The 25135-nt window shown below is 45.7% G+C and overlaps 1 pseudogene; it reads right to left on the bottom strand.

Annotated features, from left to right (window-relative positions):
- LOC147701767 (ski-like protein pseudogene) overlaps nt 1-24657 on the bottom strand; it is a 46228-nt pseudogene extending 21571 nt beyond the window's left edge.
- Between the last annotated feature and the right edge of the window lie 478 nt (nt 24658-25135).

Below are 25135 nucleotides of genomic sequence, written 5' to 3'. Positions count from 1 at the left end.
GGTTTTTGCCAGTTCATGAGGATTTTTTACAAGTTCGGGAACGCAAACTTACTTGTGTGGTCGCAACGGTCGTGACCATGTTGTTTCTACGTGTCCAGCCTGTTTGCGACCCTGTGGTTGATCGCGGCCACCCTCTGGTTGATCACTGCCACCCTCTGGTTCACCACTGCCACCCTCTGGTTCACCACTGCCACCCTCTGGTTCACCACTGCCACTCTCTGGTTCACCACTGTCACTCTCTGGTTCACCACTACCACCCTCTGGTTCACCACTGCTACCCTCTGGTTCATCACAGCACCCTCTGGTTCACCACTGCCACCCTCTAGTTCAAGACTGCCACCCTCTGGTTCATCAATGCTATCCTCTGGTTCTTTACCCTCTAGTTCACCACTGCCACCCTCTGGTTCATCACTGCCACCCACTGGTTCATTACTGCCACCCTCTGGTTCGCCACTGCCACCCTCTGGATAATCACTGCCACCCTCTGGTTCATCACTGCCACCCTCTGGTTTGCCACTGCCACCCTCTGGATCATCACTGTCCCCCTCTGGTTCATCACAGCACCCTCTGGTTCACCAGTGTCACCCTCTGGTTCATCACTGCCACCCTCTGGTTCATCACTGCCACCCTCTGGTTCATCACTGCCACCCTCTGGTTCACCACTGCCACCCTCTGGTTCATCACAGCACCCTCTGGTTCCCCACTGCCACCCTCTTGTTCAAGACATCCACTCTCTCGTTCATCACTGCAATCCTCTGGTTCATCACCCTCTGGTTCATCACTGCCACCCCTGGTTCATCACTGCCACCCTCTGGTTCATTACTGCCACCTTCTGGTTCGCCACTGCCACCCTCTGGATCATCACTGCCACCCTCTGGATCATCACTGCTACCCTCTGGTTCACCAATGCCACCCTCTGGTTCATCACTGCCACCCTCTGATTCATCACTGCCACCCTCTGGTTCATTACTGCCACCCTCTGGTTCGCCCCTGCCACCCTCTGGATCATCACTGCCACCCTCTGGTTCATCACTGCCACCCTCCGGTTTGCCACTGCCACCCTCTGGTTTGCCACTGCCACCCTCTGGATCATCATTGTCCCCCTCTGGTTCATCGCTGCCACCTTCTGGTTCATCAGAGCACCCTCTGTTTCACCAGTGCCACCCTCTGGTTCATCACTGCCACCCTCTGGTTGATCACTGCCACCCTCTGGTTCAAGACTGCCACCCTCTGGTTGATCACTGCAGTCCGCTGGTTCATCACAGCACCCTCTTGTTCACCACTGCCACCCTCTGGTTCATCCCCGCCACCCTCTGGTTCATCACTGGCACCCTCTGGTTCAGCACTGCCACCCTCTAGTTCATCACAGCACCCTCTGGTTCATCACAGCACCCTCTGGTTCACCACTGTAGATTATGGGGGAAAGCACACCTGCCCAGCCTCAACTGAGATGAATTAATTTGGGGCTGGTTAATGTATCACTGAATTTGAGCTTCAAGTCTGGCACCTGCTTCCTTAGCTATAAGTGCTTCCTGTTGCAGTTAAAAAATTTTTACAGGAGCATTGTGCCATACTTGTAACTATTCTCTGACCCTGCTTTGAGGGTCGGAGCAGGGTCAGAGAATAGTTGCAAGTAGGCAACTGAACTCTGGAGGGGCCCCTCAGGAAGCACTACAGGGAGTGGTTACAAATTAGGTTGATCTTTTGCACCTGCTAAGTGCTTTCAGTTTTGCAAAATTCTTTTTTCTGCAATTTCGCGAGATTCGCAGGGAGCGAATTCGCTCAAAATCGAACTCGCAATCCGCAAATTCGTGCAAATTTGGGGATTGTTTTTTTGCGTGTTCGCTGGGTTTTTTGCATCTTCGCGGGCCGCTTACAGCGCAACGACTGCAAAATTACCCATGCGGTCATACATGGGCGCGGCCATCTTGTGCGCGTTGCGTATTTCCGTTTCCGGGTGCTATTGGCAATCTCGCATTGTGTGCGGCGCGGTATTACGAGTTCGCGTGTGTTTTTGCTTACTCGCGGGGAAAATATCGCGCAAACTTACCCACGTGGCCATCAATAGGCGCGGCCATCTTGTTTTCCATTCATTGCTATGGTTCTGGGCATGCTTTTCCTATCCAGCTTCAATCTTTGCCATCCTTTGTTTGTTTGAAGTTTTTTTGATCTTTTTTACTTGTTATCTATCCCTCTATTTTTCTAGATCTATATTTTGTGTTTTTTTCTACTTTTGGTTAGTTTAAAACTACTTTTTTTGCCTCTTCTTTTATTTACTTTTTCCCTATTCTCTTTCCTGTTTATTATTTCCATTCCTGTCCAGGACCATGGCAAAGGGAGCCAGGAAGGAGAAGGGGAAGGGTGGGTCCTGCACCCCATACCTGGCTACCATGTGGGCGATTGTGGGGGGAGCAAGTCACAGCCCGGGAGATCTTCAGCGCGGAGGAGGTGGCCGCACTGGTTTATTATGTGCAGCGCCGCCTCCCCAAGACCATCGCGGCAGGCGGCTGGATCGCTAGCGGGTACGGGCTCCGGGAGCGTGGGAAGCTGTGGGAGAAGGTGTGCCGGGCCATGTATAAACACTCTCGGGTCTGGCTCACCTAAAACCAGGCCACGCACCGGTGGTCCGACCTCCTGGACCGTGAACATGACCTGCTTGACCTGCTAGGCATCGAGATCCCCGGGCTTGGTGAGTAGTAGTAGCTATTTAATCACTACTCTGTTTTCTCCTGCTCTATGTGTTATCATATTGCAAATTTTTGTTTTTCCGAAGAGCAATAATGCTGCTGATTAGATTGTAGGTAAATTATGTTTCAAAATGTTCTGTGATTGCATATCAGGTGCACTGCTCTCCTGCTCAGTGGCGGTGCTACTATGCTTATTTGTTTTCGATTTTTTGTGCTCATTTCATTGGCCTGAGTAGTTATGTATGAGTGTACTTTACAAAACTGCGTAATGCTAGACACTAAGGGGCAGATATACAATTACTGGAGCATCCCTGCAAATTAGCAGGGATGCGCCAGTAATTGTGCGCCTCGCCTCCACCACACATGGTGCGCCGCATTTACAATGCGGCATACCATGGGGCAAAAAAGACCCAGAAGCTTCACGCATCTGTGCCCTAAAAGCAGCGCATTGCTGGAGTTGCATCGCAATCACGACACAGCTCCAGCAATGCTCTGGGGTGCCCTTTCTCCCCAATGCTGCGTCAAGCCGTACGTCTGCTTCAAGCAGGCGCAGGGTTTTGAGTGACGCAGCATTGGCCTAAAAGTGACTGAGTGAAATCTTGTAGATTTCACTCAGCCACTTTTAGGATGCGTTCCTGCGCAGGAACGCACTCCCTTGCGCCAAAACGCCCCCTGATGGAGTAGGGCTTTACAACATGATGCATCTCCCATATGCATCACGTTGTTAATATACCCCGCACCATGGCGCCTCTTTTGGGCTGCCGCTGTGTCACAAAAGTCACGCAACGACGGAGCAAAAGAGCCGCAAGGGACTTGTAAATCTGCCCCTAGAGACTCAAGTCCAGTCCTTCCTTTGTACACCTGCCACTAAGAAGAGATAGTGGTGGCGGATTGATAGTTTGAGTATTTTAATGACTGGTGATGTAGTAGGAAACTTACTTTTTAGTGTTCTCACTGGTCTGCAAACACGATGGACTTTGTCTGTCACTTCTCGTGCTGCGAGGTGCTGCCTGCCAGTCCCAGTCGAACCTTTTTGTAGTTGGTTTAGTGAGTTACATAACTTTCCAAGTCGACGGTCCGCGAATCCAGCAATACTAATATCCTAGTAGACCACATCAGATAGGTCAATAAATGTAGTGCAATTGTTGTCTATTTGCTATTTCCGCGAAATGATTTGTTATTGTTCTTTAGAAATGTTTGATTTGGTTGACAACAATCATCCATGTTTGGGTTTTTATTTCATGTTGTACATCAGCTTCCCCCAGGGGCAAAAGGACAGAGGAGGAGGTAGCGGCGCCGGCGGAAGAGGACCAGGAAGGCCAGGATCGGTCCGGCAAGGGCTCCTCTGCTGGCCCCAGTAGGTTTTCATGGCTAAAAGTTGTTTAAAACTGAACTCGTCAAAGACTGAGGTGATCATTTTTGGCACAAGTACCAACCTTTGGAGCCCTAACTGGTGGCCCACTGATATGGGGGCCCCTCCCATCCCTGTTACAAAGGTGAAGAATTTGGGGGTTGTTATCGATAACCTTCTCACCTTTAAACCCCAAGTCAATGCGCTGAGTTCCTCAGTACATTATATTCTGAGAATTATCAGAAAGGTTTTACCGTACCTCCCTGAGGGCTGTAGAAAGACGGTGGTGACTGCCCTCGTTTTATCACGCATTGACTATTGTAACAGTCTTTTTCTTGAGGCACAACAGGGAGTGCTCAACAAGCTTCAAGTTCTACAAAATGCGGCTGCCCGCCTGATTGGGGGTTTGCCCAAGTTTTCCTCAGTCTCTAAGGAGCTGGATAAACTGCACTGGCTTCCGGTACGGAAACGAATTAGGTTCAAGGCCCTTTGCATTGTCTTTAAGGCACTGCATGGCCTTGGCCCAGTGTTTCTTCAAGATCTTTTTCAGTGGTATAAACCAGGTAGACAACTGAGGTCGGCCAGTCTGGGGCTGGTTAAAACCACCCGATTCAAGAGGGCACGCTGGGGTGGAAGGAGCTTTGCCAGGGGAGCTGCGAAGGCGTGGAACTCCCTCCCTCTCTCCCTCAAACTCAATACAAATCTCCTGGCATTCAGGAAGGATCTAAAAACATGGCTTTTCTCCCAATAAGTACCTAGATCTTTGCTTCTCGGGAACTATCACTTTAGCGCCAGGACGCCGACCGGTATCAGTGCGCTCTATAAGTGTAAAAATAAATAAATAAATAAATAAATAAATATAAATAATATTAATCATTATACTTCCCTATCTTTTAGAGTACCTATTTTTTACTAACGTTCCTCATCAGATTTTTTCTAAATCGTCTTTGATTTTCTTGTAGGCTGTTTCTAAATTCTTATCCTGCCTTTACTATGACTCCCTGTGGTACTACTAGATTATTATTATTAGTCTGTCTGTGTAGCTAACTAAGCTTGCACAGTTGGCAAAAGGTGTTAAACGAAACTCCCATTCTATTCAGCAATAGCTCTATGCACGGAGTGCAGTCCTCTGGGTTGTCCATAATGTCCTTTGAAGTCTTCTAAATGTTTATACTTTGACAATTTCCAACAATAAACTGTCAATGACCACCAAGAAATAATAAGATACTAGTTTACTTTTTGATTGGATATGAGGACAATCCATACTACTATTGTTGCAGGGACAATTCTGCACAAACAGAACTATGGACACTAAATAGTGCATTGTTTATCAATTATAATAGGCGCAGTTAGACTTTCCACATACCTCAGTCATAACAGAATTTGAACCCCCAATCTCCTTACTGACTAGCTAGTGTGACAGAGTCATTTAGCTCCCTAATTCATCGATGATTGATCCCCAATTATGATTATCCAACCCAGGACATAAGACTACTGAGTCAGAGTCCAGAACTGTCAGAGCCACGGACTCATGCTTGCAAATTGAAAATCCTTTCGCTCACTCACTCATGACTAAAAACTACAGAGTCTATGTAAGTTTAAAAGCTTTATTAAAAGTAAAAACATTTTTTAAAATCAAGTTCATCATACAACATAAACGGTGGATTGAAAATTGAAAAGTGATTAGTGATTTCACACATTAATTGTGGGCGAGCCCTCACCTAGTTGGAACTTCGTTCAAATCTTCTTTGTGGTGCCGAATCATTGCTGACTCCGTCCTAGTGATGATGATCTGACCTTGCTCTTGTTCTTTGAAGGGAAGCTTCTGTCTGTTATGAGAAAAACGGTGCGTGTTAACCCCTTCCATGCTCATGACGAGCTCAGCTCGTCATGCAGCACAGTGCTCCTGTGCTCATGACGAGCTGAACTCGTCATTACCACACCTGTTTTTATTGCTGTCCAGCACAGTAGGGTAAAATCTCCAGCAGGGATGTGGTTAAAAAGCAAGCATTCATCAGTTGTGCCAAAAAGTGTAGCAAGACAACACCCTTCCCTGAAAAAAGTGCATATTAGTTTTGACTAGACAGTCACAAATTATTAAATTGGTTTGTGTAGTCCGAGTGACATTTTTTCCTTCCCAGACAAAATACTAGGGAGTGGTGTATATGGCATCTAGGAATCTGAAATGTATTTTCTAGGCGGAACATCGGCACAACCATCTACCGGTGCCGGGGCCAGCGTGGAGGTGGGCACTCCTGGGGCGGAGGTGGTGCAACAGCCAGTGGAAAACTGCTGTGGGGGATGCCACCGTAGTGGCGGACGGTGGTAAGCTATTATATTCCTTACTTATTGAGATTGCAGACTGCAGAGTGTGCTCTCTGCATGGGTGGATATGTTGTACAGTACAAGTATACTATACTGTTAAGAAGACTTACAAATTTAGAACTAAGTTTTTATCAACCAGGTAGTAGCCTCCTCTAAATTGACTTCAACTCAGCTGTGAAAGTTTTTTCGAGAATCCAAGTCAGATCAGAGATGAACTTAATGGATGGGATGAATGAAAAGGGAAAGAATGATGTAAGTAAGTGTGGAAGGACGAGCGAGTTAAAGGTAATGATGACTGGCAAAGAATGATACGTGTTTTTGAATGCTGCCCGAGGTGGCTGGGAATATGATGCATGGCTGGTTGAAGGATGAAGCACGGATGGGTGGAAGGAGAAAGGGAAGAGAACTGCCTGGGTGGGTGAAACAGAAACTGCATGTGTGCGCATTATATCCTTTGGTTGAAATTCAAATGCAAGTCAAGCACGGATGCATGTCTTGCGGTTTCCAAAATAAAATGAAAATGTTGTTTTCCCATGAGAAAAAGTAAGGTTTGTCTAGTTGAGACATTAAGAAGAATGATTGATTTTACTTTGAATGGATGGATGCCTGGATCATGGTACTCTCTGGCTCATAGATAGCAATTGTGTATGTAGAGAGACTAGACGGTCACTGGATGAACTAAGTGTTACTTTGAAGAGCATGTAACACTGCACCCGCACGTCCGTTCCAGTGTAGGAAAGGCAAGGAAAAGAAGTTGTAATTTTTCCGAATACTACCATGAATAGTAGCAGTAGTTTGTATTGCAAGCACAGCATATATCCGGCGATTACGGGGGCCACTCACTACCTCTGTTTATAATTTTAGTACAACTCTGTCATTCATGTGTGGCCTATCAGTGTTCACTCAATAAAAATCAAAGCACCATATGTAATCAAATACATATCCTGCGAAGGGATAGATAATCATATTATTTATCTTCTTCATTTTTCCTTTTCTAGTAGTCATTGGCACTGTAGGTTGAAAGTTAAATTAACAGAGTATTCTCAGTGCCACTCGTAATAGAAAAGTAAGAGCTTCTCCACCTGCATGTACTAGACTGGTACAGTAACGCAAGACTGTGTCATCATGGGGTGCGTCTGTTTTTCTCGGGTGCAAGTTGACTGCGCTGGCATTATGCCGGCTTCCAGAAGTTTACGTACCAATTTCGCTAAACAAGAGAGAAGAAGAAGAATAAGACTGGTGTACTGTCATAGTCAACTCTAATGTAGTGAGTCCATAGTGCTCGTAGAATTGATTCCTGAAACTCCCACTAATGTTAGAGCAAGGCTGAAGAAGTGGGAGGTTAAATAGATACAGGCCACAAATGTTATGTACTGTTATGTACTGTGCTTGCAAGTTTCTAGTTCTACTGTGACACAACTTTCTGCTCGATTATTTTGTGTTAATCTTAAAGAGCATTGGCATATGTTTTTCTTTCTTCGTATAGATGCTCCTTCCAAACTGTCACGGAAGGAGCTGGCTAGACGGGCCTGGTCACGTAAACTGGAGGCGACTGTCGCCAAATATCTGCGGCTGGTGGCCCAGGAGGAAGAGGACACGCGGTCGACCTCCACAACGTCCACAGCGACAGCTGCATCCTTCTCCGCACTCCCTGGGTCAGCCAGTCAGCGCAGGCCTCCAGCGGTACAGAGCCGTGGTACCGCAGCCACCCACCACCGCCAAGCAGCCAAAAAATCAGCTGTGCCCCACAGCAGGTGCAAGGCACGCATGCACCGCTTAACCCTCAGGGTGTCCTACTTTGAGCAGGAGCAGAAGAAAATGAGAATCCTGCTGAAGAACCTCCGCAAGGAGCATGACCACCTGGCCCAAAAAAGTACACCGCCGGCAGCATTAGAGGAGGAGAGACTGTCCTTTGCCACTTTTTTAAAGACTTTTGGGGGGTGGGAATTGGGAGTTGGGTTTTTTGGACTTTGGGGACTTTTTATTTCACTGAAATTCTTTGGGGTTAGGTAGGGGGTGGGTCGGGTCTTGCAGGATAGTTTATTTTTGTTAGTGATATATAATTATTACTTTCAACTTAAACATAGCATACGCGTTTTTACTGCAGTCGAGGCTGGAGGGGGGGTTTAATTGTAAATTTGTTTTCCTGAAACTTAAGTGGCTTCTTGATTCAAATTGTGTAAGTAATTGCCCAAATGTTTACAAAAGTAAGTGCCTCTCACAGAGTTAGTGAATTCAATTGTCCTAGGACTTTACTAGTACTACCGCCAGTCTCTCGTCTCTCATACTACTCCATTATTCTTCCTCCCCCCAAACGCTTATCTTACCTGTAATTCATGTTTGAAAATAGGGCTAGCCACAGGACTGGCTGCATGGCAAATGGCGATTAAGGTTGTCAATCCTGGGCGGTTGAAATGGCATCATTGCGGTGGTACGAGTGGTGGTACACAGTGGCAGTTGCAGCATATGAAAAAAAAGAAATTGAAACCTTGACTGGCGGATTAGAACGGTAGGACAGATACTATAGCATGTGACAGTACACTAGAACAGTGCCATAATGTAGCCGTACAAATGCTAAAGTATTGAAAGTAAGCATGGGCGTAAAATCCGTTCTGCTTGCGAAATTTGCGGATTTCCAGTAAATTTGCAATCTGCAAACTCTCACGAATTTGCCGAAAATCCGCAAATTTGCACGCAGTGGATTTTTTTGCTTGGTGATACAATATTGTGGCGCGCGGCGCTCACTTACCGTCATTCAGCGTTTGTAGAGTTGTTTTTCTCAATATTTTGCGTGTGCTGCGCCATTTTAGATCTTTCTGCGGGATCCAGCCGGAGTTTGGCGACCGCGATTACGTCATTGCGGCTTGCCACCTTGCACAGCACGCATCGCGAGAGTTCGCAATTGTGAACACGTAGATGAGGCGGGCAGCAACAATCATGCACTCGCAAAATTGCAAAATTTGCAATTCTGCACAAGAAATCCACCAGCAAGCAGCATAAACCTTCTGAAAATGATGATTTTTATCAGAATAACTCCTCAGGTTGACCTTTGCCTGCACTTTTTTTTGCAAGGAGTCCATTTTGGGGGGGGGGGGAGGAAGTGCTCCACAGTCTCCAGCTTCCTGTTCCTGTCCAGCAGGCTCCTCCCAGTGCTTTCTTCATGTGCTGGTCACTTTCATTTGGATCTTGACCTGGAAGGATTACTTTTTGTGGATGCTGCTGGATATTTGGATTTGAGGCCTTTTTGACTTTCTTTGGATCACTTTTGGATTAGAAATTTCACAAGTAAGTTTGTTTGGGGCATTACAGTTGCTGCAACTACAATTTTGGATTTTTCGATTTTTGGGCTGTTGTTGGGGTCTTTTGCCCAGGGGCAAATAGCCTCCTTGCTTTTAGGAAGGAATTAAAAAAACTTGGCTTTTTTCTGCTTAGGGCTTTTTTCTTTGGTCTTTTTCTCTTAGTTTCTAGTTGTTGTGTTGTCACTCTGTATCAAGTTCTCTTCGCCAAAGCGCCGGGATGCTCCTTGGAGTAGCCGTGCGCTATAGAAGAAAACAAATAACATAACATAACATAACGTAGTGAGTGGGGCATGGACTGAGTCTTTCTGTGGGGTCTCTTTAATGTGAGCATCATGGAGGGCATGGATGGCATGGAATTGTGCTAATTTTTGTGTGTTTTTCGATTTTTTGGGCGGCTGTTGGGGCCTTTTGCCCAGGGGATAGTGAGTGGTGCATGGACTGAGTCTTTCTGTGAGGTCTCTTTAATGTAAACATCATGGAGGGCATGGATGGCATGGGATTGTGCTGATTTTTGTGTGTTTTTCGATTTTTTGGGGTGTTGATGGGGACTGGCCATGTGGGTGGGGGCCATTTTGAGTGCTGTTACAGGCAGGGCCTGGCCATGTGCTGGGGTCAAGGGGCCATTTTGAAGGCATGCAGTGTTCTCAGGCCTGCACCCATGTTGCCTAGCTTTCATCCTTTAAGCCCAGGGGTACTCAGTGGTGCATGGGCCTAGACTTTCTGTGGGGTGTCTTGAATTTAAACATCATTGAGGGCATGGATGGCATGGGATTGTGCTGATTTATGTGTGTTATTCCATTTTTTTGGCTGCTGTTGGGGCCTTTTGCCAGGGGTAGTGAGTGGTGCATGGACTGAGTCTTTCTGTGGGGTCTCTTTAATGTAAACATCATGGAGGCCATGGATGGCATGGTATTGTGCTGATTTTTGTGTGTTTTTTTATTTTTTGGGGCATTGATGGGGACTGGCCATGTGGGTGGGGGCCATTTTGAGTGCTGGTACAGGCAGGGCCTGGCCATGTGCTGGGGGGCAAGGGGCTATTTTGAAGGCATGCAGTGTTCTCAGGCCTGCACCCATTTTGCCTAGCTTTCATCCCTTATGCCCCGGGGTACTCAGTGGTGCATTGGCCTAGTCTTTCTGTGGGGTGTCTTGAATTTAAACATCATTGAGGGCATGGATAGCATGGGATTGTGCTGATTTTTGTGTGTTTTTCGATTTGCTTGGCTGCTGTTGGGGCCTTTTGCCCAGGGGTATTGAGTGGTACATGGACTGAGTCTTTCTGTGGGGTCTCTTTAATGTAAACATCATGGAGGGCCATGGATGGCATGGTATTGTGCTGATTTTGTGTGTTTTTTGATTTTTTTGGCTGCTGTTGGGGACTGGCCATGTGGGTGGGGGCCATTTTGAGTGCTGGTACAGGCAGGCCCTGGCCATGTGCTGGGGGCAAGGGGCCATTTTGAAGGCAGGCAGTGTTCTCAGGCCTGTACCCATTTTGCCTAGCTTTCATCCTTTATGCCCAGGGGTAGGGAGTGGTGCCTGGGCCTAGTCTTTCTGTGGGGTGTCTTGAATTTAAACATCAATGAGGGCATGGATGGCATGGGATTGTGCTGATTTTTGTGTGTTTTTTGATTTTTTTGGCTGCTGTTGGGGCCTTTTGCCCAGGGGTAGTGAGTGGTGCATGGACTGAGTCTTTCTGTGGGGTCTCTTTAATGTAAACATCATGGAGGGCATGGATGGCATGGGATTGTAATGATTTTTGTGTGTTTTTCTATTTTTTTGGCTGCCGTTGGGGCCTTTTGCCCAGGGGTAGTGAGTGGTGCATGGACTGTGTCTTTCTGTGGGGTCTCTTTAATGTAAACATCATGGAGGGCACGGATGGCATGGGATTGTGCTGCTTTTTGTGTATTTTTCGATTTTTTGGGGTGTTGATGGGGACTGGCCATGTGGGTGGGGGCCATTTTGAGTGCTGGTACAGGCAGGGCCTTGCCATGTGCTCGGGGGCAAGGGGCCATTTTGAAGGCATGCAGTGTTCTCAGGCCTGCACCCATTTTACCTAGCTTTCATCCCTTATGCCCAGGGGTACTCCGTGGTGCATGGGCCTAGACTTTCTGTGGGGTGTCTTGAATTTAAACATCATTGTGGGCATGGATGGCATGGGATTGTGGTGATTTGTATGTGTTTTTTGACTTTTTGGAGGTGTTGTTGGGACTGGCCATGTGGGTGGGGGCCATTTTGAGTGCTGGTACAGGCAGGCCCTGGCCATGTGCTGGGGGTCAAGGGGCCTTTTTGAAGACAGGCAGTGTTCTCAGGCCTGCAACCATTTTGCCTAGCTTTCATCCATTATGCCCACGGGTACTCAGTGGTGCATGGGCCTAGACTTTCTGTGGGTTGTCTTGAATTTAAACATCATTGAGGGCATGGGATTGTGGAGATTTTTATGTGTTTTTTTTCCTTTTTGGGGTGTATAACTGATGTCCCTCTGTCTTCCTTTCCTTTTAGGTGCACAAGAGAACCACCAGTGCCAGGAAGAAGTCCTGCAGCGGTGTGTGCAGCATAACGTCACGCAACGTCACATGTGGCCACAGACAAGACAACTCTGCAACTCGTGCAACTGCGGCCTGCTATTCTGACATCTGAAGAAGATGGCCCCAAAAAAAGTTCCCCGTAGCTCCTCTAGCAAGAAAGTTGCCAGTAAGGAGCAGAAGAAGCAAGTTACCAAGGAGACTGGTGTGCCGCTCGCCATATTTCTGGGAATAAAAAAAAAGTACGCCTGCAGCAGCAGCGAGATCTGCTGGGGACCAAGCTGGGAGCAGCACCCCTGCTCCATTGGGCTCAGTGCCACCACCACCAAGCCAACTTAAGTCTAAGCCCTTGAGTGCTGCAGAGGCACTTAGTCTAGTTGTTCAATCACCATCGACCAGTGATTTGGCTCATCGCAAGAAAGTAGCAGCAATGTCCCTTAATCAACACAGGTTGTTGTAACTCATCTGACGAGTGTTTAACAACCACAGCCGCAACAACAACCACATGTGGAAGTACAAGCCCAAGTACATGTGGAAGGAGAGGCAGTGCAAGGAGATGCGAAAGCAGAGGTGCATGGAGGGGCACAAGTGCCCACAATAGTTGTTCCTCCCGAAGTAGGGGCACATCAGGAAATTGACATTCAAGCCGAGGTATCATTTGAGGAAGCCACTCCTCCTGATCAATCATTGTCTTCCACATCCCTAGCAAGGAAAAGATCAAGGATGGTGTCTACATCTTCTTCAAGCCCCTTCCTTCTGATGATATGGATCCAACTTGGGAACCACCACTGCTGTCTGAGAGTGAGGCACACCATGATCTGACAAAGGTAGCTAAACGTAAAAGGAAGGTCCCCAAAACTCTCGTACTTATGGAGTGTGGTGCTGAAGAAGAAGTGGCGTATACTACTCCTGCTGATGAAGACTCTCACGACGACGACGCAGTCATCATACACGCCACTCCAGCCTCAGCGGGCATGCAGCAAACAGACATTTTTACCCGAGCCCGAAAAGCTGCTAAGCGTGATGTTGTCGACAAGGAGGCAATGGGAAAACCATCATCGGAGTTAACTAGTACACCACCACCTACCGCTTCCATATTTTTTTCTCGCCAGAAGGGACCTCCATCCACCTCGACCTCAATTAGTGGTGGTGCAAGTGCACAACATAGTAAAGTTCGGCAACACACATCCTCCACTTCATCTGGCATTAGCAGCATGACCAGTATCGCCTCCTCCGCCCCCCAAAGACATTTGAAGTCCGCAGTTTGGGACTTCTTTAGTGTTTGCACAACAAGGGAAAACATAGCCATTTGTAGCATTTGTAAGCTTGCAGTTAGTCGTGGTAAGCTTGGTACCGGAGGTCAGAGAGGTCATCTTGAGAGACAGCACACTGTCCAATGGCATGCGCACCTAAAGGAGATCAAGGAAGCCCGAATTGGAAGTCAACAAACTGTATCCGTTGATGTTTCATCTGATGATGACGAGGAGGAAGAAGCGTCAAACATTTCTTCACTTACACCCAGTAGCCCAGTCAGCAGCACACCCCCTGTGAGCCACACTAAGAGCGTGGGAGAGAGTGAGACACCAATTCTAAAAAGTTCATCATCATCGAGCGTAACTGGGTCGAAGAAGTCATCATGATCATCCCGTAAAATCATGGTCCAGCCCACCATTAGAAGCATGTTGTTTTCAGAAGCGCCATTTGAACGCAACCACCCAAGACACGTCTGTATAACACTAAGCTGGCTAAAATGCTAGCTCTGGACCTTCTCCCTTTTTCTTTTGTGGAAGGGGTTGGTTTTATTGAATTAGGGGCAACACTCTGCCCTAAATGTAAGGTTCCTAGCCGGTTCTATTTGCCAGAGTTGCGGTTCCAGCACTACATGCAGATGTGCTGGCGGTGATTGGGGCAGCTTTGCAGAAGAGTGCTGTTCACACTATACATCTGACAATAGACATGTGGACCAGTGGCGCAGGCACTGATTACATGTGCATCACTGGACACTGGGTCTCTTTTTCAGGAGTTACAGCAAAGCTAAGGGCAGGTGTTGACCCGGACAAAGTTTTTAAAGCTGCTCGGAAACATGCAACACTAGCCATGTTTGGCATGGAAACAAGTCATACAGGAGAAAACATTTTGCAGGAGTTTAACACAAAGGTCTTTCAATGGCTGTCCCCAAAAAAACGCAACATACTTTTAAAGGCCGGAAGCATCTGAGGGGCCTGCTACATGAACGTAGACTGCCGGTGAAAGCACTCATCCAGGAGGTGACAACACGTTGGAACTCAACCTTCTACATGCTTGAGTGTCTGTATGAGCAGTTTACGGTAGTCAATCAGTATTTCTTTACACTGGGTAAAGCTATGAAGAACCTGAGGATACATGCGGAGCAATGGAAGCTAGTTAAAAGCCTGACAGACATGATTCGTCCTTTTGAGGTCTTCACGCGTGCAGTCAGCAGGGAGGACTGTAATTTGGGAAAAGCTATCCCACTGTTGCGCATGCTAGAGCACCAACTGAAAGCGGTGTCTTCTAAGTTTCAAAAAGATGAAGAAAAGCAAGAAGCTTTTGATTTGGCGGAGAAATTATTACAGCGCCTACATCTTCAAAAGATCCACACAGAACAGCATTACATTTGTGCTACTATTCTGGATTCCCGCTACAAAAAGGCACTGGCAGGCAGAGCATTCTTTCCTTTTGGTGACGCAGAAGTTTTAACCTCTTGGCTGCTAAGGCAATATTTTACTTCTCATCTAATTTCCATTGAAATCAATCAAAAGTGCATGACGAGTTACCCTTGTCATTAGCAGCCAAGAGGTTAAAGTACAAACGTTGGCTAGCTCTGTCAACCATGAGGTTTGAAAGAGAACGGCAGGAAATTGAAGGAAAAGACAGTACATCAGCATCAGCAGGCCATCCGGAGTCAAAAGAATCCACTTCTGCACCTGTGACTGTGGCAGAAGTGACCTCTCAGCCATTAAAGACACCAGCAACCAGATCACAACAGTAGCATTGCGTGAAGAAGAGGATTGGCTAACTCAGCTTAGGTTTTCTTCTCAAAACGTCCCAGCAAAAAGTAAGCAAAGTGGAGGAACCATGGAGAACCTTGAGTCGATGGTGCAGGACTATCTGAATGACACAACAGAGGTCTATGTTCATGATGACCCATTGGCGTATTGGCATGGGAAAAAAGAATTGTGGCCAGAGATCTCCAACCTGGCTATAAACTACTTGTCTTGCCCACTCGCAAGTGTGTCTTCTGAACGTGTTTTCAGTGCTGCTGGTGGCATTGTAACTTGCAGAAGGACCCGCCTCTTGCCCAAAAATGTGGAGAGGTTAACAATGATCAAGATGAATCAGCACCTCATTCCACCAGAAAACAAAGTACGAGAATACACACGGGAAGAAGACGAGGAACACACCAACTTAGATGAGGGAATTTCTTCTCTGTTAGGTGACCTAATCCCGCCTGAACTCGCAGAGTATGAGGAAGAAGTCTTCTTCCCTGACACCGATCCCTGAAAATGAGCCAATGAATCAATAACTTTCTTTTTCGTCCTTATTCACTTTTATTCCTGTGTGTATATCTTTCTTTGTTTTGCATAGTCAATATAAATAAAACTTTAATCACCTAATCACAAAACAAGCCCATCAGCAGAACTGTATTCACTTATTTGCTTATTGATTTGAAGGTGCCGCAGTCTGCATTCCTCAGGTTCACAAGTTCACAATAACATGCTCCTCTATCCTCCTCCTCCAGACTCCTATTTTCCTCAAAGCAGAGGGCTGGATTACGCCCAATGAAGAAAGACTCTGCACTTGTGGGGGTGTTCTACTTCTTTGCGGGGGAGTTGACGGCTCTGGGGCCATTGCTGGGAAGGTCTAATACCGGATAAAAGTGGTTTGGTGAAAATCAGACTTGAACATTTTTTGCCTTTTTGCTCACTATCATGTTTTCGGGGGCCTGTTTGGGGGATTACTGGTGTTTGTGGGTGGGTTTTGGGGTCTGGGAGCACTGCTGGCACAGTCTAATGTTGATTGCATTTGTTTTCTAGGACATCCATGTTGGAAAAGTGGAGTTATGACCTAGCTGCACAGCGCGTTTGGACAGAAGGCCGAAAAATATTGTAAGTATGAGATTTTCCATTTTTGCTTTTTGCCTGTTTGGGGGTGTTGTGCTTTCTTGCGGGTGGGTTGGCGGGTCTTGGGGAATTGCTGGGAAGGTCTAATACCGGATAAAAGTGGTTTGGACACAATCAGACTTGAAAAAGTTTTTGCCTTTTTGCTCACTATCATGTTTTCGGGGGGCTATTTGGGGGGCTTCCTGGTGTTTGTGGGTGGGTTTCGGGGTCTGAGAGCACTGATGGCACAGTCTAATGTTGATTGCATTTGTTTTCTAGGACATCCATGGTGGAAAAGTGGAGTTATGTCCTAGCTGCACAGCGCATTTGGACAGAAGACCGAAAAATATTGTAAGTATGAGATTTTCCATTTTTGCTTTTTGCCTGTTTGGGGGTGTTGTGCTTTTTTGCGGGTGGGTTGGCGGGTCTTGGGGCATTGCTGGGAAGGTCTAATACCGGATAAAAGTGGTTTGGATAAAATCAGACTTGAAAAAGGTTTGCCTTTTTGCTCATTATCATGTTTTCGGGGGCAGTTTGGGGGACTTCCTGTTGTTTATGGGTGGGTTTTGGGGTCTGGGAGCACTGCTGGCACAGTCTAATGTTGATTGCATTTGTTTTCTAGGACATCCATGGTGGAAAAGTGGAGTTATGACCTAGCTGCACAGCGCGTTTGGACAGAAGACCGAAAAATATTGTAAGTATGAGATTTTCCATTTTTGCTTTTTGCCTGTTTGAGGGTGTTGTGCTTTTTCGCGGGTGGGTTGGCGGGTCTTGGGGCATTGCTGGGAAGGTCTAATACCAGATAAAAGTGGTTTGGACAAAATCAGACTTGAAAAAGTTTTTGCATTTTTGCTCATTATCATGTTTTCGGGGGGCAGTTTGGAGGGCTTCCTGTTGTTTTTGGGTGGGCTTCCGGGTCTGGGAGCACTGCTGGGTATGGATTCTTTTGATTGTAAGATGTTTGAAGAAAATCCATTGTGGCAAAGGAAAGTTAGGGCCTAGCTGCAGAGCGCGCGCGGACTGATTCTGGAAATTTGCCTGAAAATTTCTAAGTGCTCATTTTTGAAGTTTTGCTTTTTGGCTGTTTGGGGGTCTTCTACTAGTTTCCGCCTAGGTTGACGGCTCTGGGGCCATTGCTGGGATGGTCTAATACCGGATAAAAGTGGTTTGGCGAAAATCAGACTTGAAAAAGTTTTTGCCTTTTTGCTCACTATAATGTTTTCGGGGGCCTGTTTGGGGGGTTTCCTGGTGTTTGTGGGTGGGTTTCGGGGTCTGGGAGCACTGCTGGGTATGGATACTTTTGATTGCAAGTGGTTTGAAGAAAATCCATGGTGGCAAAGGGGAGTTAGGGCCTAGCTTCATACCGCGCGCGGAGTGATTTTGGAAATTGGCCTGAAAATTACTAAGTCCTCGTTTTTGTACTTTTGCTTTTTGGCTGTTTGGGGGTCTTCTACTAGTTTCCACCTGGGTTGGCGGCTCTGGGGCCATTGCTGGGAAGGTCTAATACCAGATAAAAGTGGTTTGGACAAAATCGGAGGCAAATTATTTTTTGCGTTTTTGCTGACTTGCTTGTCTTTGAGGTGCTGTTTGGAGGGGTTCCGTGTGTTTGTGGGTGGGTTTGGGGGTCTGGGAGCACTGCTGGCACAGTCTAATTTTGATTGCATTTGATTTTTAGGAAATCCATGGTGGAAAAGGGGAGTTAGGGCCTAGCTGCACAGCACGTTTGGACAGAATTGAAAGAAGGCCGAAAAATATTGTAAGTATGAGATTTTCCATTTTTGCTTTTTGCCTGTTTGGGCGTGTTGTGCTTTTTTGCGGGTGGGTTGGCGGGTCTTCAAGCATTGCTGGGAAGGTCTAATACCGGATAAAAGTGGTTTGGAGAAAATCCATGCTGAAAAGCCTTTTGGCACTTTTTGTAACTTAGGGTTCGTTAGGGTTAGCACTAGCAGCAGTATTCCATGTGTTTGGGGGTGTTCTAGATTTTTGCAACTGGGTTCTGGGGTCTTAGAGCACTTGTGGGAATGTGTAATTTTGGTTGCAAGTGATTTGAAGAAAATCCATGGTGGGAAAGGGGGGATTTGGCCTAGTTAAAGAAAGCGTTTGCCACTATTCTTAATTTAGGGCTCGTTAGGGTTAGCAGTATTGTATTGCATGTGTTTGGGCGGCGGCCTGTTTGTGGGGGGGTTTGTGAGTCTTGGAGCGATGTTGGGTATGGATAATTTTGCTTAGTTGCAAGTGGTTTGAATACAATCCACGGCGGGTAAGGGAGGATTTGGGCCTACTTTATTTTCAAAGTACGTTTTGTCACCATTTTTCTACTAGGCCTCGTTTTTTGAGATCTGATTGGGGGTCTTCTACGTTTTTGCGACTGGGTTTAGTAAGTGTCTGGGAGCACTGATGGGAAGGTCTAATTTTGTTCTAAAACACAGTTTACAGAACACCTAGCTTGAGGGAAAAGATCCGCTAAATTAATTCGCCCTTACTTATTTATCCTTCAAAAGGAGACTCAGACAGAGTACGCACTTTCAAAAATATTGTACTGTCTATTAGGAAACTAAAAGTGTGACTTTTTGCACTACACAGCATACATACCTTATATTTATTTGTCAGTGGTGTTCTAATATCACTTCCTGTTTTTCCATCAATAATTACAGGCCGGGTTTCAGTCTGTGCAATGGGAAAAAAAGGATGAAGTCAGGCTTCACATTAGCGAGCCGCAATTCAGCATCCACCAGGCAGGCAGTGGACAGGGTGTCTTGTGGTCACCAACATTGATGGATGGAGCGTCAGCTGGAATGGAGGAGTCCCGCTAATAAGAGGAATAGTTTGATGCATGCAACTTACCAAATTCAACAGGACAACTACAACAACATACAGATACAGTATCCGTTCTTTTCTAATTATCTTTTAAGTAATGTTATTGCTGTGAACTTCTATGAGTGTGATCTCTGCTTCTAAATTCATCCCTACAGCCATTCTATAGGTTTTACTTGTGCTTTTTTTAAAACCTAATTTAATGTAAGAAGTGTTTCTCTGAGTGCAGAGATAGGCAAGTGAAAACGCATAATTAGTACTGCAGCCCTGTACTGTCTCATTCTTTCATTCACGGTTGTCGAAAGTACTACTTACTTTTCAGTAACCATGCATGCAGTAGTGCATGCACTTCCTTTATGTCACTTAAAAGATTTATGGTTAGCTTTGTACCCAAAGATTTCTTTATCTTCAATTATTGTTTGTCCATGGTGTTTTTTTTTCTTCTCTCAACAAAACTTTCCGAAAATGCCCCATTCCCATCCATTTTCCAAACCCTAACCCTCTTCCCCCGGGCTGTGTGGTTTTGATTGATGTGTGACTAAATGACAGCAATAATCCCACACACTTGCTGGCGAGGATAAGGTCATAGCAACAGGCTGGTGAAGGAATCCGAGGATATATTCTATTCTTACTCAGCTTGACACCCAGTCACTATTGGCAAATGAAAGCAGATTTTCATGTGTGCCATCAACTTGATTGGTCATCAAGAACATCCTCCTCCTAGACGTGACAAATTATTACGCTGCTGTGTCCTTCACCTTCAGTATATTTCTTGTAGTAGTAGCCAATGTCAAAGAAATTCAACGCAAGTACTAATTATACTTTCAATACTTTACCATTTGTTAGGTTACATTTTGGCACTGTTCTAGTGTACTCTCACCTGCTATATTCTCTATTGTACCGTTCTAATGCTACGGTAAGGACAAACAAGGTTTCATTTTCTTTTTTGTCAGATGATGCAACTGCCACTGTGTAACACCACTAGTACCACCGCAATGATGACATTTCATCCGCCCAGGATTGCCAACCTTAATCGCCATTTGCCGTGCAGCCAGCCCTGTGCCTAGCCCTATTTCCAAACACAAACTACAGGTAAGATAAGCGTTTGGGGGAGGAAGTATAATGGAGTATTAGGAGAGACGAGAGACTGACGCTAGTACTAGTAAAGTCCTAGGACTATTGAATTCACTTACTCTGTGAGAGGCACTTAGTTTTGAAAACATTTGGGCTATTAATTACACAACTTGAATCAAGATGCCACTTAAGTTTCAGGAAAACAAACTTACTGTTAAACCCCCACCCACCAGCCTCAAAAGCAGTAAAAAAAACATGTATGCCAAGATAAAGTTTAAAGTATATTTATATCCCTAACAAAAATAATCTCCCGCAAGACCCAACCCAACCCACCCCCACTCCCTAACCCCAACGAATGTCCGTGAAAAGTCCAAAAAACCCAACTCCCAATTCCCACCCCCCCAGAAGTCTTTCAAAAAGGGGTAAAGAACAGTCTCCTTCTACTGCTGGCTGCTGCTGTTGACTTTCCGGGCCAGGTCGGCATGCTCCTTGCGGAGGGTCTTGAGCAAGGTTTTGGTGTTGAGGAGCTCCTGCTCGAGGTAGGAGACCCGCAGGGAAAGGCGGTGCATCCTTCTTTTGTAACTGCTGTGGGGGGCAGCTGATTTCATTGCTGCTCGGCGGTGGTAGGTGGCTGCGGTACCCCGGCTTTGTACCGCTGGAGACCTGCTGCGCTGACTGGCTGACCCAGGGAGCGTGGAGGAGGATGCAGGTGTCGCCGTAGATGTTGTAGACGTACTCTGCATGTCCTCCTCCTGTGCCACCAGCCGCCGATATTCGGCGACAGTGGCCTCCAGCCTCCATTGCCAGGCCCGTCTAGCCAGCTCCTTCCGTGTTGGTTTGGAAGGAGCATCTGTATAAAGAAAGAAAAAGACATAGTCTGTAACCAATGCTCTTTAAGATTAACACAAAATGATTGAGCAGAAAGTTGTGTCACAGTAGAACTAGCAACTTGCAAGCGCAGTACATAACTATTGTAGCAAGTATCTATCTAACCTCCCACGTCTTCATCCTTGCTCTAACATTAGTGGGAGTTTAAGGAATCAATTCTACGAGCACTATGGACTCACTCCATTGGAGTCGACTATGACAGTAAACCAGTCATATTCTTCTTCTTCTCTCTTGTTTAGCAAAATTGGTACGTTAACTTCTGCAAGCCGGCATAATGCCAGCGCAGTCAACTTGCACCTGAGAAAAACAGACGCCCGCCATGATGAGTGAGACAGACTTGCGTTACTGTACCAGCCCAGTACATGCAGGTGGTGATGCTCTTACTTTTCTATTATGGGTGACACTGAGAATACTCTGTTACAAAGGCTAATGCCTAATTAATTTAACTTTCACCCTACAGTGCCAATGAGTACTAGAAAAGGAAAATGAAGAAGATAAATAATCTGATTATCTATCACTGCACATGGTATGTATTTGCTTACATATGGGATGACTTTAGGTGCTTTGCTTTTTATTGAGTGAACAGTGATACATCCGCACATGAATGACCGAGTTCTACTAAAGTTATTAACAGAGGTAGTGAGTGGCCATCGTAATAGCCGGATATATGCTGTGCTTGCAATACAAACTACTGCTACTATTCATGGTAGCATTCGGACAAAATTACAACTTCTTTTCCTTGCCTTTCCTACACTGGGACGGACGTGCGGGTGCGGTGTTACATGCTCTTCAAAGTAACACTTAGTTCATCCAGTGACCGTCTACTCTCTCTAGATACACATATGCTATCTAAGAGTCAGATAGTACCATGATCCAGGCATCCATCCATTCAAACTATATGTCAATCATTCTTCTTCATGTCTCTCATCTGGACAAACCTTACGTTTTCTCACGTGGAGCACATTATGCAGTCTGCAATCTCAATAAGTAAGGAATATAAGAGCTTACCACTGCCCGCCACTACCGTGGCAACCCGCACAGCAGTTTGGTCCGGCACTTGCACTGCCTCCTCCCCAGAGCATTCCTCCTCCACCTCCGCGCTGGGCCCAGCACCAGATGTTCCACCTACAAAGTACATTTAAGAATGTTAGATTTCATAGACATACACCACTCACTAGTATTCAAATTCAAGTTCAAAAAGAACTTTATTCGGTTTTCGTGGTGAAAGCCATAAAAGTACAAATATACACAATAAAAAGGAAGAACAAATTATTAATAACATTAGAATCAAGATGTGTTAAAAATTAATCTCTCACAAAGAGCACTATTCTGTCTTTAAGGTCCGTGTTTGATGCAGCTCTATGTTTTTCATAAGTTCGTGCGATGCCTGAGGCATAGTTTTAGATAGTGTACGACAGATTTCGTTGCTAAGGTGTTTTCCAAAAACTGCAGCGCCAGGTACCCGGGGCGGCATCTGCGGATCTTCATGACTTTTAAAATTGGTATAATCCACCTTTTGCGAAATGGCGTGTAAAATCTGCAAAAAAAGAGAACATGTATCGTGGACTGACTTGAAATAGAGTCACATGGACACGGTGTCATGTTAGGGGTCCATATATTCTGTGTTGGAAATGAAACCATGATATATAAGAGATTGAACCTGAAGCGGGTGAGGAGAAACTTTTCAAATTGCGTCAGGTCATACTGGAGATACGGTTGAATAGATGGAATCAGTTGTATCATAAGGCAGTGTTGAACTGATGGCTTTCCTATTTCGGACATCAATCGCAGTTGAGTTAGATGAGACAGGCATAGCTTTTTTTAAGTCTTTCTTTGCTATGTCCGTTACTGACTGTGGTTCTTCGAAGAATCTCAAGAGGCCGATATCCGCAAGGAAGGATTTTACGTAGCTTAGCCACTTTATATTATTCATACAGTCTAATTTCATACAGTCCATATTCTGCGCCACAGCATAATGGGTTGAATCTTGATCAGATCTGAAACATAGTCCAATCCAAGTTCCAGGTGACAACCGAAAGTAGTTGTGGTTTTAGGGATTGCTAATAAGAATTTTAAAAAGAGATTTTCAATTTTCTGTATTTGTTCAGCGTTGGCTGTTCCCCAAACTCCTGCACCAAAAATGGCCGTGCTGATGCATTTTGCGTTATAAATTTTTAACATCTCCATTATAGGTCTTTTTCCTAGACGGAGGGAGAATGCTTTTAGAGCACCAATTGTTCTTGTGAGAGACAGCTTGCGAGAAGTGATTGCTTGTTTCCAGTTAAACTCTTCGTCAATGAGGATGCCGAGGTATGAGTAAGTTTTAGTTCTTTCAAGAGGGATTTTATCCACGAGTATTGACTTTACTTTTTTCCTTTTGGTACCGGCGTGCATCACGAAGGTTTTTTTTATGTTGACTTTTAGGTTGAGACTTGCCATAAAGGTACAGTAGTTGTTTAATGCTTTTTGTAACTGGATTGGGGTTCGCGCGAGGATTACCGCATCGTCAGCGTATAACAATGCTGGGATCGGTCGCCGACCCACTTCTGGCATGTCTTTTACGCCCTGTAGCATAGCCGTTTCGAGTCCATTAGTATAGAGCGTAAATAGGAAGGGGGCCAGAACGCACCCTTGCCTGACCCCCTTCTCTACTGGGAAGCTGTCTGTAAGTTGGCCCTCCAATCCATATCGGACCTTTCCCGTGGCTCCGGAGTATAACTCACGCAGGAAATCTATAATGGCAGGCTCGATCCCCATTTGCAGCATTATTAACCAAAGTTTTGAATGTTCTACGCAGTCGAACGCTGCCGTAAGGTCAACGTAGACCATGTGTAGAGTTGATTTTTTTGCTAAGGTGTATTTTCCAGCCAGTAGTGTTAAGTTCAGAACTTGGTCCACTGTGCTCAGTCCTGACCTAAACCCGTACTGAAGATCTGATAATGCCCCATGTTCTAATGTCCACTCCTGGAGACGGTCTAGTAGTATCCTCCCTGCCATCTTTCCGACCGAATCCAGGAGGGAGATGGGACGGTAGCAAGTTGGAGAGTCTCTATTACCTTTCTTAAATATGGGGACCAGGATCGATGTAGACCAGGAGTTCGGAAGGCTGATTTCCTTGGCTGCATTCAAAACCTTGGTTAAAAGAGGGGACCAGAGATCAGGGATTGATTTATAGAGGTCCATTGGGACTGAGTCCGGTCCTGGAGCTTTGCCATTTTTTGCAGACATTATTGCTTTTGTTACTTCGTTCATAGTGAAGTGAATTTCTATCGGGTAAATCACCGGAGGGAGGAGCTGGGGAGTAGGGACCAAGTCTCCCGATTTATCCTTACTGAAGACCCCTGAGAAATGTTGCACCCAGTCCTCAGCGTTTATTGCAACATCCAGCGAAGGACCGTCATTGTTTCCATTTAAAAATGGCGATTTTACGATTTTCCAGAAGGCTACATTGCCCTTTTGTGTACTGCTATTTAAAAGTTGGGTCCAGAGATTACTCTGTATCTCTATTTTTCTCTGCCTGAGTGAGAACTTGTATGCTTTCCTTAAAAGCACAATCTCTTCTCTGTTATGATCTTTCATTGCTAAGGCTTTCTTTAATGCTGAGTAGGTTTTAGTGCACTGGGTGTTAAACCAACCTTTTCTTAGAATGTTTTTTTTTTTCCTAGGTTTGGTTAGTTCTGTACCGATGGTTTTCACTATCTCGTTGTAATTAGTCAAGATTTCCGTTGGAGTGGCCTGAGGATTTAGACAATTGTCAATATGAGTCCTGCATTTTTGATTATACTTGTGCAGGTAGAGTCTTGATCTAGGTTACCCCATTTGAGGGTGAAACCGTTCAGTCTGTTTAATGTGAGGTTTTCTTGTTGTAAGAGACCAGTGTGAACCTTAGTTGGCATTTTATGATGGTTAGGCTCTAAGTAGATTAGTCTGAGTGGGTGGTGATCACTAAGTGCATTGTTATCCACTGCAAAATGCTTTATGTTTGTAGCGCTATTAATGGAGATTAGGATGAAATCAATTAATGTCTGGGCGACTCTTCCATGAAACGTTGGTTTAA

This window comes from Lissotriton vulgaris, chromosome 7 (assembly GCF_964263255.1).
Source record: "Lissotriton vulgaris chromosome 7, aLisVul1.2, whole genome shotgun sequence".
Classification (NCBI taxonomy): domain Eukaryota; kingdom Metazoa; phylum Chordata; class Amphibia; order Caudata; family Salamandridae; genus Lissotriton; species Lissotriton vulgaris.
The sequence above is the reverse complement of the archived record's forward strand: the minus strand, read 5'-3'. Positions and strand labels throughout refer to the sequence as shown.